The following is a 22,263-nucleotide window of genomic DNA, read 5'->3' on the forward strand; positions in this document are numbered from 1 at the left end:
TATGGACTTAAGCAAGCTTTTCGCTCATGGAACAAAAGGTTTGATGAAATCATCAAGACCTACGGCTTTCTTCAGAATGAAGATGAACCTTGTGTTTACCAACTCAAGGAAGATCAAATAGTAGTATTCCTGGTCCTTTATGTTGATGACATTTTGATTATTGGAAACAATGTCAATAAAATGACTCACATCAAGGAATGGCTCAACACTCAATTCGATATGAAAAGATTTGGGTGAAGTAGCCTATGTTCTTGGTATTGAGATTATTAGAAACCGGAAGAACATATCTCTTGCTCTCTCTCAAACAACCTACATAGACAAAGTCTTAGAGAGATTCTCCATGAACAACACCAATGGGGCAAACATGCCTTTTAGATATGGTATTCGTCTATCTAAGGAACAGTCTCCGACTGATCCTCAGGAGATAGAGGACATGGCGAAAATTCCCTATGCCTCTACAGTTGGAAGTCTAATGTATGCAATGTTATCCACTAGACCTGACATCTGTTATGCAGTTGGAATAGTGAGCAGATATCAGTCTAATCTAGGACATGAACATTGGAATGCGGTTAAGTATATTCTGAAATACTTAAAGAGTACAAGGAATCTTGTGTTAGTCTACAAGGGTGGTGCTTTAAATCCCATAGGCTACACTGTTTCAGATTTCCAGGCAAGTCTTGAAGACAGGAAATCTACATCTGGGATGGTGTTTACTCTTGGGGGTGGAGCAATGGTTTGGAGAAGTGCAAAACAAACCGCGATATTGGACTCAACTATGGAAGCTGAATATATAGCTGCAGCCGAAGCTGCTAAAGAACTTGTCTGGCTAAGAAAGTTCTTCACCAGTATAGGTGTTGTTCCTGGAATGGAAAAGCCTCTGGTCTTACTTTGTGATAACAATGGAGCAATAACAAACAGTAAAGAACCTCGAATCCACAAGAGAAGCAAACACATTGAAAGGAAGTATCACATTATCAGAGAATACGTGGCAAGAGGGGAAGTACTAGTTGAGAAAGTTGACACAGAGGACAACCTAGCTGATCCATTTACCAAAGTCTTGGCCGTGACAGCCTTTGAAAAGCACCGTCAAATTTAGGATTAATTGATATGTACTAATTAGTTTTATATTAGTGCAAGTGGGAGTTTGTTGGGTTTTATGCCCTAAATAAAACTCCATTTCAATGTAATCTATTTTATTCAACATCAATAAAGAAACAGAAGTATTTTTCATTCATTTGTGTATGTTTTGGTTCACTTTATCAATTGCTTGTCTATTTGATTTATAAATTCATCTTAAACCATTTTCACATACTTGATCCTGTTTATTGTGTTGTCATCACATTGGAAAGTAAACATGGCTATGTGAATAAAGTTTCCTAGATTTATCAGACACTGGGTTTTACTGATATGATAATCTACAACAAGAGTTTACTTGCATTTGGAGAAATGCTATGTTCTTTCCAGAACATTGGTTAAAGTAAAGCTCAGGTTGGATGCATGGAGTATGCATCGGAAGGGACCGATATTGAACTTTGACTTAGATTTAATTAAACTTACCGTAAAATCTATTTAAGTCAATATCGCCAAGTTGATCCTAGATCAAATGTTCTTAATCCTGTTATGATTAGGCTCAATCTTGAAACGCTATTCGTGTTCTTTGATTTGTTAGTTAAGCCTACTTTTAGGTCAGGGTGATACGTACATTTTGGGAACATGGTAGTGCAATTGAGTGGGAGCGCTAACATAAACATGGAATCTATAGCTTCTATCTGGCGAATAGTAAGCAAAGGATGATCTCCTTCGAGCTTGACCAAACGAACATCAATGGTGGAGTACTCATTTCACATAAGTTGAAATATCATTTATGCGGGGTCAAGTGTTTTAAGGATAAAATATATAGTAGGGTGTTACGGTAATCTAATCCCTTTACAGTGTAGATCATTCATATAGAGGATCATTGATCACATTAGGATTATAACAATGGATAACTAATGATGTGTCTATATGGTGGAACATATAGAGCATTCTATATACTGAGAGTGCAATTCTAAGTTCTATGTGTGGATTCAACGAAGAATTAATAAGTTAATTAATTTTAGTGTTAAATTCTTGATCTACTTATTGGAAGCTCGGTTATATAGACCCATGGTCCCCGCACTAGTTGAGATAATATTGTTTGTAAGACTCATGTAATTGGTTTTGATTAATCAATTATCATTCTCAAATTAGACTATGTCTATTTGTGAAATTTTCACTAAGTAAGGGCGAAATTGTAAAGAAAGAGTTGTTAGGGGAATATTTGTTAATTATGATACTTTGTATGGTTCAATTAATAAATATGATAAATGATAATATTATTTAATAATTATTTATAGTTATTAAATAATTAGAATTGACATTTAAATGGTTGAATTAGAAAATTGGCATTTTTGAGAAAATTAGATACAAAAGTGTTAAAACTACAAAATTGCAAAAAGTGAGGCCCAAACCCAATAAGCCATGGCCGGCCACTTTTGTAGGGAATTTAAACTGATATTTTCATTATTTTATTGCCAAATAATTCAAACCTAACCCTAGTGGAATGCTATAAATAGGTAGTGAAGGCTTCAGGAAAATTACACTTCTGATTTAGAAAATCTGAGCCTCTCTCTCTACCTTGGCCGCCACCCTCTCTCTCTCTTCTTCCTTGATAATTTCGAAACCCCTTAGTGATTAGAGTAGTGCCCACACACAGCAAGCAATACCTCAATCATAGTGAGGAAGATCGTGAAGAAAGATCATCAGCAAAAGGAGTTTCACCATCAAAGATTCAGAGAAAGGGATCCAGGTTCAGATCTTGATAATACTCTACGACAGAAAGGATACAAGGGTTAGAGATCTGAACAGAAGGAGTCATTTAATTCCGTTGCACCCAATGTAAGGTTTCCTAAAATTTATACGTGTTTATTTCATCGTTTTAGAAAGTTCATATTTAGGGTGTTAATCAACATACTTGTGAGTAGATCTAAGATCCTGGTAAAATAATTTCCAACAGTAACTTTGTTAGAGCCTTCATGCTTAATCGTCTTCCTCTGATTAAAGTTTGTAATACCAGGAGGTCCCATTGCAATCAAATTCCGTTCATGAGCTCGTAATTCAACTTCGAGCTTGTCCATTTCATAGGAGTTAAAATTGTTGATCATGTAAGATACAACAAATTCATTATACTCTGGAGGAAGACTATTAAGAATGAATTTTACCCATTGTTCCTTTGATAATTCAATTCCAAGTAGATTTGCCTTTTGGAACTTCAAATTCATCAACAATAGGTGCGAGTTAATGCAACTACCAGGATGCATTTCACACTATAGAGTTCATTTGCTAATATATTAGCTAGGAGTGGATCGGGGTGAGGGTTATTCATATTGGTACTACAACACATCAATAAACAGAAGTAAGGTTTTGGTTCTATAAATTCATACACAAGTTCATAAAATAACAAATAATCACATATCTTATAAAAATACTAAATCTACCATAGTTTATTTTCCAAGGTTTCCAACAAACTGATACAGTGACCCGTTTAGGCGAGAGTCAAAGCATCATCCATTGAATAGAGTTGTCGATTCATCTAAAATGATAAACATGTTGGAAATTATTTTACCAGGATCTTAGATCTACTCACAAGTATGTTTATTAACATCCTAAATATGAACTTTCTAAAACGATGAAATAAACACATATAAAGTTTAAGAAACCTTACATTGGGTGCAGCGGAATATAATGACTCCTTCCGTTCAGATATCTAGCCCTTGATTCCTTTCTGTAGCAGAGCATTATCAATATCTGAACCTGGATCTCTTTCTCTGAATCTTTGATGCTGAAACTCCTTTGCTGATGATCTTTCTTCACGATCTTCCTCACTATGATTGAGGTATCACTTGATGTGTGTGGGCACTACTCTAATCACTAAGGATTTCGAAATTCTCAAGAGGGAAGAGAAGAAGTGACAGCTAAAGATAGGGAGAGAGAAGGCTCAGGTTTTTCTCTGAAGGAAAAATAGAAAATTTAAGTGTAAATTTCCTGAAGCCTTCACTATCTATTTATAGCATTCCACTAGGGTTAGGTTTGAATTATTTGGCATTAAAATAATGAAAAAATCAGTTTAAATTTCCTACAAAAGTGGCTGGCCCTACACTTAGTGGATTGGGCCTTGCTTTTTGCAATTTTGCAATTTTAACACCTTTTGTATCTGATTTTCTCAAAAATACCGATTTCCTAATTCAACCATTTAAATGCCAATTCTAACTATTTAATAACTATAAATAATTATTAAATAATATTGTCATTTATCATATTTATTAATTGAACCATACAAAGTATCATAATTAACAAATATGCCCCTATAAACTCTTTCTTTACAATTTCGCCCTTACTTAGTGAAAAATTCACAAATAGACATAGTCTAATTTGAGAATTATAATTGATTAATCAAAACCAATTACATGAGTCTTACAAGCAATATTATCTCAACTAGTGGGGGGACCATGGGTCTATATAACCGAGCTTCCAATAAGTAGATCAAGAATTTAGCACTAAAATTCACTAACTTATTAATTCTTCGTTGAATCCACGCATAGAACTTAGAATTGCACTCCCAAGATATAGAATGCTCTATATGTTCCACCATATAGACACATCATGAGTTATCCATTGTTATAATCCTAATGTGATCAATGATCCTCTATATGAATGATCTACACTGTAAAGGGATTAAATTACCGTTACACCCTACAATGTATTTATTCCTTAAAACACTTGACCCCGTATAAATGATATTTCGGCTTATGTGAAATGAGTACTCCACCATTTATGTTCGCTTGGTCAAGCTCGAAGGAGATCATCCTTTGCTTACTATTCGCCGGATAGAAGCTATAGATTCCATGTTTATGATAGCGCTCCCACTCAATTGCACTACCGTGTTCCCAAAATGTACGTATCACCCTGACCTAAAAGTAGGCTTAACTAACAAATCAAAGAACACGAATAGCCTTTCAAGATTGAGCCTAATCATATCAGGATTAAGATCATTTGATCTAGGATCAACTAGGCGATATTGACTTAAATAGATATTACGGTAAGTTTAATAAATCTAAGTCAAAGTTCAATATCGGTCCCTTCCGATGCATACTCCATGCATCCAACCTGAGCTTTACTTTAACCAATGTTACAGGAAAGAACATAGTATTTCTCCAAATACAAGTAAACTCTTGTTGTAGATTATCATATCGATAAAACCACATGTCCGATAAATCTAGGAAACTTTATTCACATAGTCATGTTTACTTTCCAATGTGTTGACGTCACAATAAACGGGATCAAGTATGTGAAAAGGGTTTCGGTATGAATTTATACATTATGTACATATAATCATGAAATAAATCATGTGAACCATGCAACATTAAATGTTATTTACGATCTATATTAATAAGTAAATCGATTATATTGAAATGAGTTTTATTTAGGGCATAAAACCCAACAAACTCCCACTTGCACTAATATAAAACAAAAAGTGCGTTTCAAATAATCTCAACACCTTGATATACAAATCAAGTGTAGTAGTAGTAAACTCCTCGTAATAGGATCTGAAAGGTTGAATTAACCACAACCTTTTCTCCACCATTACTCTTCCTTTAATCACAAAATCATTGATAATGTGAAATTCCTCTCTATATGTCTACTCTCTTGGGATACTGGATTCTATACCTTTGGCAACTACTTTTGGTTAATCAGGGAATTAACACTAGTAGTTTAAGGCAATTTGGAATGGTGCCAAAGATGTATAGAACTTTCCTTAGGCGAATAAGTAACTTTCCTGCAGCTTTAACATTCGGTCTCTCTCGGTAGACTTAGAGAATTCGGATAGGTTTTTACACTTCTCCAAAATCACTATTCCACCCCCGGAAGTAATCACCATCTTATCGTAAATATTTACTAGCACATAGGCAAATTTCGAAATCGATATGGTGTAGTCTAAGAGTTTTAAACACACCCTTATAGACTAACATATAGTTCCTCTTCTTTATCTTAGGATTTACTTGATTGTCTTCCAATGTTCTTCTCCTGGATTAATCGATACCTACTCATTACTCCCACTCAACGGCGAGTGTCCGGTCTAAGGCATACAAAAGCATATCTAAGACCTCTCACTGTTGATATAAGAAATTCTTTCATGGCTTTATCTTTTCTGGAATAGTTAAGACTTTTCCTTAGATAAATAAAATCTATGTCTAAGAAGTTGTGAAGCTTCTATAGATTGCCATTAGAAAGAAAATGCTTCAGCATCTTACTAAAGTAAGTTGCTTGCATTAGAGTAAGTAATTACCAGGTATACCACAAGCCATAGGTTTAGATAATCTCAAACCTATAATAGTAGGAACGGGAAGTTTTGTTAAGTCCATAGAATAGACTTATTAACGAAAATTTCCTTTTATGTCCTTGTAATAGAAAACTTTAGGTCATTCCATGTGAATGGATTAAACCATAGTTCTATTGGCTTTCTTCTTAGTTTCTTATCTTGACAATCCATTACTTGTTTAAACTCACAATGGATTTTAATCACTTGTGTCTCCCAAGTCATAAGAAGGTGAGTTCCTAGAAACTCTCCCACTACGACAAGGTACTATGAATTATGTCGAAGAAAACTAAATGGTATTGATCTCTTCGGTTGTGACAAGACAACAGAGGCAGTGGGATCATCATATGTTATATAAGATGATAGAACACTTTTGGAATCAAGAATAAATATCTCCTTTATTTGCTACTTGTTTTTCAGACTTAGTCATTTTCTTAGAAAAGTAGTATTTGTTTGAACAAACACTTTCTTATCTATTGACAATGGGATGGTCCACCCCTAATCACTTAGAAAAGCTAACAAACCATGGTTAACAGTTCTAGCCTTTCTTAAGATTTTGATTAGGTCATCCATGAATCTAGTAATGATTTACATTAAGTATACAACCATTACATCATTCGAAATTGTATTACCATAGAAGGACTTAGGCAACGACTAGTAACTAATCATCAATATGCAAATCGAAATTTCTGGGGAGGTAAGTTTGGATATAATTCAAAAATCAATGTAATGATCTTTGAACTGCATATCTACTAACTATTTCTCCACCCCTATCAGTTCGCAAGATCTTTAACCACATACCTTAATGGTGTTTAACCATTGCTAGAAATTGATGAAATTTTTCAAACATTTCAAATTTCTTTGCATAAGGTATAATCTAGAGTTATCGTTTTAAGAATACAACGAAAAACTCATATCCACCCCCGAATGTACATCCATCTCGCGAATGAGATGAACTACTTTCAGTGGATATAGGCATATTAACTCTTTGCAGAGATTGATCTTGTCAAAACCACTATGAACAAGATACAAATGCCATAGATTAAAAAAAATGGTAGTGTCTTTGGATGATATAGGTTTAGTTACATCAAAGAGTTCTTAGAATACTTCAAATGGATCCTGGTCACAGAATACCTAACTCACATTCCATACAGTTTTAATCCATTAATAAAAGATGGATATTAAACACTTGAGAAAGTGTAAGCGTATTGTATTCGGAATTAGAAATTTAAGAAAATTTCTAGTTGGAATCTAAAATTAAAGTCAAAGACTTAAATTTATACCAAATATAATGAGTAATTCTATCTTGGACCAAAGACTACTAATACAAACTCTAAGTCGATTTGCCCATACAAGTAGGAGATTTCTAAGATTGAGGATTTATATCAATTGGGAATAGAATTTCGGGATTATAATCATATGCGTCATATAAAATGACATGAAATGATTTATAGACCATTCATCCAATGATATGTTTTGAAAGCTAATTCGAAATGAATAAGCTAAGAGGAATTAGGATAATTTCGTTTAAAATAAGAATCCAACGATGCTTCGATTAGCGAAAGTCAAAGTAATCTTATTTATATAATCTTCTTGTTTCATATCGTAAAAATACTAGTCTAAGGTGTCATCAATTGATGAACAGCTAGATGTCGCATGTACAATATTTATCTTTCGAAATCTAACACTATTATGTATGTCTAATGGTGAAAATCCACTAGGGATTTATCTCATTAGATAAACAAGCCAAGTTAGACCAACAATGAAGATTCGAAATTAAACTACAACTTAATAACAGAAAATAACAAGGTTCAATATAAATTCATACACAATTCAGAAATTATAAGCATATAGCAAGTAGGAATGACTAGTGAAAATACTAAAACATACAATCCTAAATAATTTCCAAGGTTTTCAACAAGCGATACGGTGTCCGGTAGGCGAGAGTCAAAGCATCATTTATTGAATAGAGTTGTCGGCTCATCTAAAATAGAAACCATTCTAGCAACCTTTTATTCGATCAAAATAAGAATCCAACGTTGTCCCGTAGGCGAGAGTCAAGGTTATTCTCATTTTATGAGCTTCCACCATTGTTTCATGTTTCATAAGTTTATCTCTAAGTAGTCACCGTAGGGGAGAGTCTAATAGAGACGAAAACTTACAAAACACTTATCAAATGAAATCTTACGGTGTTAAATGCGTTCAACGAATAACCATCCATAGGGGGACGAAGTCTAGCGTCTCGAGGTTATATTGAAAACATTTAACTTTTGTAAGACCAACAATGGAGATCGAATATCTTAATAATAATCAAGCTCATTATTTAAAGTGAGTTGTATTTTCTTTGATTCTCTTTATTTAATCTATTTATTTTAAATATATATTTATTTAAAATTTCCAATTTAGAATGAAAAATTCTAAATATAAATTTTAATTTAATATTTATAAATTTTACTTAGATGGATATGAAAATAACATGAATTATTTCCATCTTAGTAATAATTTCCAATAAATATTTAGAAAAAAATATTTAAGTTGTTACAAAATTAATTTAAATTAATTTACAACTCAAATTTAATTTTCTATAAATATATATTGCATTTCGAAAAATTAAAGTATATAAGAATACAATTTTCGAAAAATGCATATTAAAATAAAAAATAAATCTGGAAAAATTATTCTAATTTAATGTTAGCCCAAAATTAATTAATAAAATTAATTTACAACAAAAAATATAATTTTCCTATTTAATTAAATATATAAGAAAAATTACAAATATTTAAGTATGATGATAAAAATCAACTTAAATATTAATTTTCTATTTAATTAAATACACTAGAAAAATACTTCAAGCAAAAATATCACCTATCTAGATTTTCCTTTGACTAATTAATTCAATTTCTAATAATATACTTTAATTCAATTTATTTTAAATTAATCAATAAATGAAAAAATCATTGATTTAAGTTGATCCAAGAATTAATTAAAATAAATAATTAATTTACAACTTAATCTATTTTTCAAGATAAAATTCGAAATTCTAGCATTTAAGAAATGCAATTTCGAAAATTGATTAATAAAATAAAGAAAAAAATATATTTTGAAAATTATTTAAATTTAGTTGAAAAAATAAATTTCAACTAAAAATAATTTTCTATTTAATTAAATGTCATGAAAAAGAAATATTTAAGTATCATGATGAAAATCAACTTAGATATTTAATTTTTCAAATTAATTAAATGTATTAAATTCAAGAAATAAATAATTAAGTGTAGAGAAGGCTTAATTATTAATCTCTAGTTTAATACTAGGAAAAATATACTTAAAATAAATTGTACCAAAATTAATTATTTAAATAATTAATTTCACAATGTATAATATTTTCCTATTTAATATTAGAAATAATAAGTAGTCTAGAAATAACTATCTAGAAAATATCTTATTTGACTAAGTATCTTTTCCACAAAATTTGAAAAAAATATCTAATTTAAGTTATACTAGAAAAAATCTAGAACTTAAATATTTTCAAATTTAAATTTAATTAAATATCAAAAAATTAAGTTGTAACCACTTAATTCAAAAATATTCCATTTTAAGTTAATATTCGAAAAGATATTAACTTAAAAAAATATCTAAAGAATCTTAATAACCAATGCCTAAAATTCCTCAACTTAATTTTGAAATTTTGAATTCAAAAGATATTCAGATTTAAGTTGGTTAGTTGAAGATAACTAAATATCAACTTAAATAGGAATATTTAATGAAAAATTTAAATTAAGTTCCAGAAAGAATCTAGATGGTTATAATTCTATATTTAATTAAATACAAGAAAATACATATAGTTTAGCTTAGAATAAAAAATAATTCTTTAAACTATATTTTTCTTAAATTAATTTCAAAATAAATGAAATTAATTATGTTGCTAATCAATTTTATTAGGTTAAACTAGTTTAATTAACCTAGTACAGTCATTCAAATCAGGCAAATGGGCCTTCACAATTGGGGTGGTTTGTGTGAGGGGGTGCTGGGTTCAGTATGTCGTACCCACTTCTATGGCTCCCAACTCTCACACAAGGCCCAAAAGAGAGGAATTTAACCTTAATAAGAACAACTGTTATTAATTGAATAAGCCCAAAACTAAATGGGCCTAAATAAAATCTATCAATGACTATGACATTTTATTTAGCAACATTAACCTATATGCATCTATAATAAAATTAAACACATAGGCTCACACAGGCACACTTTGGATGGGTCCTATCATGTTGCTAGGTCATACACAGATGAAAGAAGATTGTAAATATACCTGTTACAAATTATTATCTTGACCAAGGGAGCCATCAGATCATTAGATCTGGCAAAAAGTAACCATGGCTATTTGCAATCAAGTAATAATAGGTTTTAAAAACTTACACATAAGCTAAAACACATACTCCTGCAACAAGGTTAGCTGGATAGTTGGATGTAGGATTTATTTAATTTTAAATAAATATTTAATTTCGAAAATAATTAATTAAATAAAAAAAAATAAAAAATTTCGAAAATTTTTAAAAAATTTAAAAAAATTCGAAATTTAAAAAAATTTTAAAATTAAACCTACAATTTTTGAAAAATTAGGTTTCAACCAACCTAAATATCATTTCAAAAATTTGCTAACTACTTTTAAATTTTAAATGTTATTTTATAAATAAAAATTAAATAAAAAATTAGAAAAGATAAATAAATATCTTTTTCAAATTTTTAAATGTAATTTAAATAAATAAAATAACAAAATTTAAAAAATTAGCAAAATATCTTATATCTATTTAAAATTACATGATTATAAATATCTTATTTTAAATTTAAATATGGTCAAAATATATAAAAAGATTTAATTAAAAAATCTTAAAAGATAAGATATTTTTAAAATATCTTAAAAGATATTATAAATATCTTTAAAAGATATTATAAATATCTTAAAATATCTGACCTTAAATTTAAAAAAATATAATCAAATTTAAAAATAAGATAGATTTTTAAGCAAAAAGATAAATACTAATTCTATTCAAATTCAAATTACACTAATATCTTGAATTAAATTAAAAAAAATTTAAATTAATTCAAAATGATAATTAGAATTGAATTAGGAATAGTAATAGTATATATACAAAACCATACAAAAAATTGGAAGTTAATTCCATGAAAAAGTATGAAAAATTGAAGAAAATTGAAAAAAATTCGAAACTGTACGGACAGTTCTGCGATCGCAGGAAACTATCAATGAGCCCCGATTTTGTCAAATCTTCAAAAAATCATAACTAATTCAAATAAAATCCAAATTGAGTTCTGTAAAAGGCTAACTTGCTTAATTTTTTCCATACTATCCAATAAAAATAATGCCAGAACCGAAATAACAATTATTTTTCACGAAAATTTCACAATCATCAATCAATCATCAAATAACACTCAATACAACATGATACCATCCAAAGAACATACAAACAATCGTTTTAAAGTCCAAATTACATGTAAGTAAATCAATTACCATGGCTCTGAGCCCAGTTGTTGGAAATTATTTTACCAGGATCTTAGATCTACTCACAAGTATGTTTATTAACATCCTAAATATGAACTTTCTAAAACGATGAAATAAACACATATAAAGTTTAAGAAACCTTACATTGGGTGCAGCGGAATATAATGACTCCTTCCGTTCAGATATCTAGCCCTTGATTCCTTTCTGTAGCAGAGCATTATCAATATCTGAACCTGGATCTCTTTCTCTGAATCTTTGATGCTGAAACTCCTTTGCTGATGATCTTTCTTCACGATCTTCCTCACTATGATTGAGGTATCACTTGATGTGTGTGGGCACTACTCTAATCACTAAGGATTTCGAAATTCTCAAGAGGGAAGAGAAGAAGTGACAGCTAAAGATAGGGAGAGAGAAGGCTCAGGTTTTTCTCTGAAGGAAAAATAGAAAATTTAAGTGTAAATTTCCTGAAGCCTTCACTATCTATTTATAGCATTCCACTAGGGTTAGGTTTGAATTATTTGGCATTAAAATAATGAAAAAATCAGTTTAAATTTCCTACAAAAGTGGCTGGCCCTACACTTAGTGGATTGGGCCTTGCTTTTTGCAATTTTGCAATTTTAACACCTTTTGTATCTGATTTTCTCAAAAATACCGATTTCCTAATTCAACCATTTAAATGCCAATTCTAACTATTTAATAACTATAAATAATTATTAAATAATATTGTCATTTATCATATTTATTAATTGAACCATACAAAGTATCATAATTAACAAATATGCCCCTATAAACTCTTTCTTTACAATTTCGCCCTTACTTAGTGAAAAATTCACAAATAGACATAGTCTAATTTGAGAATTATAATTGATTAATCAAAACCAATTACATGAGTCTTACAAGCAATATTATCTCAACTAGTGGGGGGACCATGGGTCTATATAACCGAGCTTCCAATAAGTAGATCAAGAATTTAGCACTAAAATTCACTAACTTATTAATTCTTCGTTGAATCCACGCATAGAACTTAGAATTGCACTCCCAGTATATAGAATGCTCTATATGTTCCACCATATAGACACATCATTAGTTATCCATTGTTATAATCCTAATGTGATCAATGATCCTCTATATGAATGATCTACACTGTAAAGGGATTAAATTACCGTTACACCCTACAATGTATTTATTCCTTAAAACACTTGACCCCGTATAAATGATATTTCAGCTTATGTGAAATGAGTACTCCACCATTTATGTTCGTTTGGTCAAGCTCGAAGGAGATCATCCTTTGCTTACTATTCGCCAGATAGAAGCTATAGATTCCATGTTTATGATAGCGCTCCCACTCAATTGCACTACCGTGTTCCCAAAATGTACGTATCACCCTGACCTAAAAGTAGGCTTAACTAACAAATCAAAGAACACGAATAGCCTTTCAAGATTGAGCCTAATCATATCAGGATTAAGATCATTTGATCTAGGATCAACTAGGCGATATTGACTTAAATAGATATTACGGTAAGTTTAATAAATCTAAGTCAAAGTTCAATATCGGTCCCTTCCGATGCATACTCCATGCATCCAACCTGAGCTTTACTTTAACCAATGTTCTGGAAAGAACATAGTATTTCTCCAAATACAAGTAAACTCTTGTTGTAGATTATCATATCAGTAAAACCCTGTGTCTGATAAATCTAGGAAACTTTATTCACATAGTCATGTTTACTTTCCAATGTGTTGACGGCACAATAAACAGGATCAAGTATGTGAAAAGGGTTTCAGATGAATTTATACATTATGTACATATAATCATGAAATAAATCATGTGAACCATGCAACATTAAATGTTATTTCTGATCTATATTAATAAGTAAATCTGATTATATTGAAATGAGTTTTATTTAGGGCATAAAACCCAACAAAACATTCTAGCAACCTTTTATCCGATCAAGATTGGAATGCAGCGTTGTCCCGTTTAGGCGAGAGTCAAGGCTATTCTATCTTATGTGCTTCCACTTTTGTTTCATACTCTTGTAAGTCTTATACAGTCGCCACCATTAGGTTGCTTCCACCAAATAGCAAATAGCGTTTAGGGGAGGCATCCACCAAAAGAATAACACCATGAAGTTTATCCACGAAGTGAATTGATTAAGTCTTCTCCGTAGGCAAACCTTAAACCTAGAACTTCCCAACTCAAATACGACTTTGTTTCCAAGGCAAATCCATTGGACAGATCCTTGCTTTTGGAATGGATTGAATCGGTTCACTGGATCGAATCAAAACTTTCACTTCCTTACTATCGTCCCCACCCTATTTTAAGACAAAGAAGATAAAAAAAAAAACAAAACTATAGTGGCTAGGAAAGCCCCGGAGATTCTATGGGAAATTGGAAATGTCGAAGTGAGTTGTGGCTTATAAATAGGAAGATGAGGAGATAACGAGCGAAGGATATTCATGCTATTAGGAGCTTTTTGAAGGGTTAGTCAAGTTTTGAGTTTTTCAACTCAATCTTGAAGCTTTAATGGTGAAAATCGTTTCTGTGAATGGATGATTATTTTATCACTTGGAATATGTTCATTATGGTCTAAATAGCAGGTATGGAGAGTTTTGTTTGATTTGGGGTTGAATTGCATGAGTTATGAAGTTTAGAAAAATTCCTGCACTGAACCGGAATTCCGGTTCAGGGAGGCCTGTAGGAACCGGTCTACCGGTTGGCTTCTAGGAATTTTTCCCAAAATCGGAATTCCGGTTGGGGAACCGGTCTACCGGTTGGGGAAAATTTGGGAACCCTAGTTCTTCCCATTTTTTTTTGTGTTATTTGGGTTTTGCCATGTTATTTATCGATAGGGAAACTTTTAGTTTCAAGTTAAGTCCCCGGAAAGTGATTTAGCGTATCACTGATCAGTGTTGTGATTATTGTGATTTAGGAGCCTGTAATTCACCGAGCAGATTGTTCCACTCAGGTTGACCGACACACCTGAATTCGGAATCGAGGTAAGATTGGTATAATGTCATGCATATGCTTATGCATGTTTAACATACATGTTAGTTGCCATCAGATTAACATATCAGATATATGTTAGGCAAATTTTATATAGCCGTCAGATTAGCATATCAGGGCAACAGTGAGGTGTACATAGAGTTGCACTGAGATGCCAACAGATATATGCTAGGCTATCAGATAGTATGGATTAACTGCTACCACATCGATACGATTAGAGTACCGAGTATAGGCTGGATTCACGGTTAATCATACTTTGTCAAGGACGTTCCTGATTCAGTTAGGGTTGTGGTCAGGTGTATGGGCGCTTGATTATAACCCGGGATTTAGTATGTTTATTATATTATGCTTTTCTTATTGAGTCTGTCGACTCACAGTGCTATGTTTATGCGTAGGTAAGGGCAAGGCCAAAGCTGAGGAACCGTGAGGGCGAGCCGATGGAGGTTGTACATGTCGGGGCGGTTAGGCCTGGAGCGTACGATCCTCGGGACATCAGGGCTTTTGTAGTTAGTCGCTGGGCGACAAATGTTTTGTATTGAATAGTAAACTTTTGTAAAGTGTTTTGTAAATGGGATCCTGAAGTATTTTGTATGATATATTATGAATATTTAATTAAATAAGCAAAATTTTAATTAATCACGATTTTCATAAACCTCGTTGATTAGCAACGAGCTGCACAGTACGTTTAAAAATCATGTTAACATGCCTATGCTAGTTAGGGTGTTACAATTTGGTATCAGAGCTGCCAGGTTGTCTTTCGAAGATCATCACGACATGTACAATCATCATAAGTAGTTAGCTCGTTCCACGGCTTAGTAAGCTTTTATTGCTTTTGTAGCTTATTTTAAATAGTATGATTTAAGAAAAGCATGTGTAGGAAGCATGTTAGTAGCCTGATAGTAGAATAGGCACATGTTTTTAATTTCAAATTAAGTGGCATTAGTAAGTTCTCGTGATCATGATCTGACCATGCTAGCTCTTGGTTACGCAGGCTATTCAGATTAGATGGACGCAAGGAAAAATACCAGGAGTCAGGGCAACTCGGTCGGGTCAAACGAAGGTGAGGGAGCTCAGTTTCCCCCAAATGCTCGGGGCCAAGGTAGAGGTCTCAGGGGCAGGGCACGTGGTCGGGGTGATGCTAACCCGCCACAGGCTACCCAAGCTACTCAGGAAGCCCAGTATTGGGAAAATAGGTTTGCAGAAATGCAAACTAAAATTAATGAACAAGAGGAAGTTATTCGGCAGTTAAGACAGCAGGGTGCTCCCCTGCAGTGCCTGTTCCAGAAATTTCAGTGGCACATTGATAACTCTAAGATTTAGAGTTATTATCATATCTTTAAGCGTGAATTTAATGTGAATTGTGGATCAATTAATGTTTATATTGTGTAATTGTGTCTAGTTTGTTGTGTCTTTGTAATAAATGAAAGTGTGTGTGTTAGTAAGTGTTAAATAGACTTATGTTATTGTTTTTATGTGTTTTAAGCAGAAAAAAATACAAGAATAGGTATTTGAAAATTTTTGGGACAAGGAAAAAAAGGAGCAGGAAAATGATTATTGCTGACTGGCATTGCTGTAGCACTCATCGCGTAGCAATCTGTCAGCCCAGTAAGTTTATTTTGGCAGAATGTCCAGCTGGCTTTAATGAAAAGAAAAACGAGCTGAGGTGGCGGAATTTGGCTAGTGACTCAACAAACATGTGGAAAATGAAGGACAAGTGGGTGATGATTGGGATTTCCAATTAGGGTAAACTTTGGTACCCTAATTGGGGAGCAAAGAAAAGGAAAAAAGGGATGAATTAAATGGTGGCTGGCTGCACTTGAATAGAGTACGAAAAAATACAGCAGAAAAAAAGAAAGTTTCTAAGTACAAAGAAGGGAGAAGAGTACAAAGAAGAAGAAGATTGAGAAGAAGGAGAAGAAGGCAACATTCAAAGAAGGATTTGAGCTCAACACTCATCTCTCTTGCTCTCCACTTCGTTTTGTATCATTTTCTTCACTTTAAGCTTTTCTTTAACTTCATGAACAATATGTTTTCTAGTTTTGAGTTTTTAATTTCAGCTATGCACTAAACTTTTTGAGATTTGGGTGGTTATGAACCCTTGTATGGACTAGTGTTTTGATTTTGCAATGATGAAGTAATCTTGGCTTAGTTCAATTAGTTGTGATGAAATGTTGAATGAATGTTAATTTTTGGCCATTTTTAACATTTAGCAAACTAGATCTTACTTGGAAAAGTAAGACCTAGTTGAACCCTTCTAATTGATGCATGATTTTTACCTTTACTTTTAGGTATTAATTAGTAGTGAAATAGGAATATTTTGCTACCATGTATAACCAAGGTTTGATGCTTTATTGGGCTATTTGTGATCTAAACTGATGTAGGAATGCATTGTGAGATTATGAATGGTTAGTTGCAAGTTTTGGAAAAAGCTTGCTGGTTTTTGTTGAAATTTGTTAACTCTGCCAGGATTGCTGAGTCATTGCTGGGTCATTGCTATATCAACTGGGACATGCAAGTGGAAATTAATCACCCAAGTCTATTTTCCTAATCTGAAATTACCACCATTTTAATCACTTTTAGTTTCTTATTTTTAGTTTATTTAGTTTAAAAAATTAGTTCTCAAGTTTAGATTCAAGGCTATAAATTTTTCTCGTGAATTAATGTGTGCCTTTATTTTATTTTTATTTGAAATTCTTGGAATTACTTTTAGTTGATTTAACATTATTTAGTAAAAAGTCCCTGTGGAGACGAACTTTGATTTACTTATCATTGTATTACTTGTTTGTGATTGTGTACACTTGCGCAATTATAAAGCAATATAATTTTCACAACACACATGCCCCTATTGTCCAAGCCAAACCTATAGTTGCAGTGAATCAGATGGAACCTCTGTATGAAAGATTTCGTAAGCAGGCACCTCCGGTTTTTTGGGAGGTCCGGACGTTATGAAAGCCGAGCAGTGGCGAACAGTGATTACCAGAATTTTGAACTTCATGGGCGTCACCAGAAATGATAGAGTGGTGTGTGCCACTTTTCAGTTTCAAGAAGACGCATTGGTCTAGTGGGACATGGTGTCCATGATACATGACGTCACTACGGTGACCTGGGAAAAGTTCCAGGAACTTTTCAATGCCAAGTATTATAACGAGGCCGTTAGAAGTGCCAAAAGGAAAGAGTTCACTCACTTGACTCAGAAGGAAAACATGAGTGTTACTGAATACACAACACAGTTTGATCGGTTGGCCTCGGGTATAGTGCCAACTAATTTTAGTAAAAAAGAGAAATATCTGGATGGATTAAATGCAAATATACGACATGATTTGATGATTACTACCGACGACAAAACCACCTATGCTGAAATGGTGTAAAAGGCACTACGAGCTGAGGGCGCAGTTGGATGCATGACGGAGTCAGCTAGGACTCCAGTGCTTGGCGGGGCTCCTACCCCTCCTGCATCAGGCTTTAGCAGGGAAGGTAGTGGTTCGACCATAGATCAGAAGAGGAAGGCATCCACTGCAACCGATGGCTCAGGTCAAAACAAGAGGTTCTGGGGGAACCAGGGTCGAGGCAGTCGCCAGGGTAGTTCTGAGACCCAATACACTTACCCAGAGTGCCCCAGTTGCAAAAGGCACCATCAGGGGGAGTGTAGAGGTCAAGGGTGCTTCCAATGTGGCATGCCAGGGCATTACAAGAGGGATTGCCCTCAACTTAGAATTGAAGCACCGAAGGCTCCAGCAAAACCCACTCCAGCTAGGGTGTTCGCCATTACTCAGGCTGATGCATAAGCCAGCCCTTCAGTGGTAACAGGTCAGCTCTCGGTCAACAACTCTTTTTACTCTATACTGTTTGATTCTGGGACCACTCATTCATATGTGGCAGCCAGAATCTTTGTTACATTGGATAGACCACATGATAGTTATTAATCAGGGTTTGGAACTCTATTACCCGGCGGAGAGTTAGTTATCTCCAAAAGGTGGCTAAGGTCTATGCCGATCTGGATTGATGATAGGAAGTTAAGTGCTGACCTAATAGAGATGAGTTTAGCAGATTTTGATATCATTCTGGGAATGGATTTCCTATCCAAATATTCAGCCAGTATTGACTGTAAGAGGAAGATGGTAATCTTCCAACCAGAAGGTGAGGAACCATTTGTTTTTGTCGGTTCAGTTCAAGGATCTCGGATCCTGGTGATTTTGGCCCTGTCAGCTAAAGAATTATTATGTGATGGATGCCTAGGGTTTCTGGCCGTGGTGTTTAACACCGCTCGGCCAGACTCTGTTCGGCCAGAAGATATCAAGGTGGTTCGGGAATTTCTAGATGTTTTCCCCGAAGAACTTCCAGATTTACCACCTCAGCGGGAAATTGATTTTGTTATTGATTTAGCACCTGGAGTGGAACCGGTTTCCAAGGCTCCTTATAGAATGGCTCCAGCTGAGCTTAAAGAATTAAAAATTCAGCTTCAAGGGTTACTTGACATAGGGTTTATCTACCCTAGAGTGTCACCCTGGGGAGCTCCGATAGTATTTGTCAAGAAAAAGGATGGGTCTATGAAAATGTGCATCGACTATCGGGAGTTAAATAAGCTAACAGTTAAGAATAAATATCCATTACCTAGGATTGATGATCTTTTCGATCAACTTCAGGCGAAGACGGTCTTCTCAAAGATTGATCTCTGATCGGGCTATCATCAGTTGAGAATCCGAGAGGAGGACATTCCAAAGACGACTTTCCGTACTAGGTATGGACATTATGAATTTCTGGTTATGTTGTTTGGACTAACCAATGCTCCTGCAGCATTTATGGACTTGATGAATAGAGTATTCAAGGATTTCCTCGATATCTGTGTAATTGTGTTTATCAACGACACCCTTGTGTACTCTCAGTCAGAAGAGGAGCATGAGTTACATCTTCGAATGGTTCTGCAACGGCTTCGGGAACACAAGCTTTATGCCAAATTCAAGAAATGTCAAGTGTCCGCCAGGGATTGGCCTAGACCGAAAAATAGAATGTCCTTCTTAGGGCACATTGTTAGCAAAGATGGGATCATGGTGGATCCAGGAAAAATAGAATCCGTCAGGGATTGGCCTAGACCGAAAACAGTGACAGAAATTAGAAGTTTCTTGGGTCTAGCTGGTTATTATCGTCGATTTTTAGAAGGGTTTTCTAAAATCTTAACACCCTTAACCGAGCTTACCAAGAAGAATCAGCGTTTTATATGGTCAGACAAATGCGAGGCTAGTTTTCTAGAGTTGAAACAGAGGTTGATTACAGCTCCAGTGCTAGCTTTGCCTTCTAACAAGGAAAAGTTCGTGGTTTATTGTGATCCATCCAGACAGGGTCTAGGATGTGTACTGATGCAAGCCGACCGGGTTATCGCGTATGCCTCGCGTCAGTTGAAGGATTACGAATAGCGATACCCGACTCATGACCTAGAATTAGCCGCGGTAGTGTTTGCTTTGAAGATTTGGTGGCATTATCTTTATGGAGAAAGATGCGAAATCTATACCGACCACAAAAGTCTCCAGTATTTCTTTACTCAGAAAGATCTGAATACGAGACAGAGGCGTTGGTTGGAATTAGTAAAAGATTACGATTGTGAGATTCTTTATCATCCTGGGAAGGCCAATGTAGTGGCCGATGCCCTGAGCAAGAAGGGTCCCGGGCAGGTAGCTAGCATGATTCAGATCTCACCCCAGTTAGCAGAGGACATGGTCAGATCTAACATTGAGTTTGGGGTAGGCAAGCTTCACAACTTGACACTGCAATCCGATCTGCTAGAAAGAATAAAAGTCGCTCAGATGACTGATCCGGAGTTAGTAAAATCAGAGAAGAGGTTTCAGCTGGTCAAGCCAGAGATTTTTCAGTATCTGACAATGGGATGTTATTATTTAAAGCTAAGGTTTATGTTCCAAATAGTGTGGAACTTATAAATGAAATCCTTGAAGAAACTCATACTACCCCATATTTTTTGCACCCCGGAACCACCAAGATGTATCAGGATCATAAACCTTACTTCTGGTGGAGCAGTATGAAGAAGAATTTGGTAGAATTCGTATCGAGATGCCTAACCTATCAACAGATTAAGGCTGAACATCGAAGACCAGCAGGGTTGTTGCAACCTTTAACCCTACTTGAATGGAAGTGGGAGGACATCACGATGGACTTTCTGGTTGGGTTGCCTAGAACCACAGGTCTATCTGATTCTATTTGGGTTGTAGTGGATCCATTCACAAAGTCTGCTCATTTTCTGCCAGTTAGAACAACCTATTCAGTGGATCAGTTAGCGGAGTTGTATGTTAAAGAAATAGTTAGACTTCATGGGGTACCAAAGTCTATAGTTTTTGATAGGGATCCGAAGTTCACCTCCAAGTTTTGGCAGAGTTTGCAACAAGCAATGGGTACAAAACTAAAATTCAGTACAACATTCCATCCTCAGACAGACGGGCAGTCTGAAAGGACGATTCAGATATTGGAAGATATGTTACGAGCCTGTGTTATGGATTTTGAAGGCTCTTGGAGTAAATATCTACCATTGATAGAATTTTCGTACAACAGTAGTTATCAGAGTACGATAGGGATGGCTCCCTATGAACTATTATACGGTAGGAAGTGTAGGTCTCCCATCCACTGGGATGAGACAGGGGAAAGAAAGTATCTAGGTCCGGAATCAGTACAGCGGACCAGTGAGGCAATTGAGAAGATTAAAGCTAGAATGCTTGCCTCTCAGAGTAGGCAAAAGAGTTACACATATCCAAAATGCAGAGATGTTGAGTTCCAAGTAGGGGATCATGTGTTCTTACGAGTATCTCCAATGAAGGGGATTAAACGTTTTGGGAAAAGAGGCAAGTTATGACCTAGGTTTACAGGACCTTTCGAGATTCTCGAAAGGGTTGGACAAGTGCCATATCGGTTTGTTGGGTTTTGTGCCCTAAATAAAACCCATTTCAATATAATCAGATATACTTATTAATAAAAATCAGAAATAACATTTTATGTTGCATGGTTCACATGATTTATTTCATGATTATATATATAATGTATGAATTCCATTTAAGTCCAGAACATATGAATTTGTTAATGATTATAGTGTTGTCACCACAGTGGAATATAATCTTAATTATATGTTCGAAAGTTTATTCCCTGATTTGTCAGAACACTAGATTTAGACTGACATGGTATAATCAGCGATAGGTATTCTTACACCTTGGAAAAGTATTATGTCCTTTCCAGGACATTGGCAAAGTTTACCAGTATCGGATGTATGGAGTATACATCGGAAGGGACCGATATTAAACTTTGATTAGATATATTAGAATTTACCGTAATATCTATTCAATTCAATATCACATGTTG

Source organism: Cannabis sativa, chromosome 2 (genome assembly GCF_029168945.1).
Source record: "Cannabis sativa cultivar Pink pepper isolate KNU-18-1 chromosome 2, ASM2916894v1, whole genome shotgun sequence".
NCBI lineage: Eukaryota > Viridiplantae > Streptophyta > Magnoliopsida > Rosales > Cannabaceae > Cannabis > Cannabis sativa.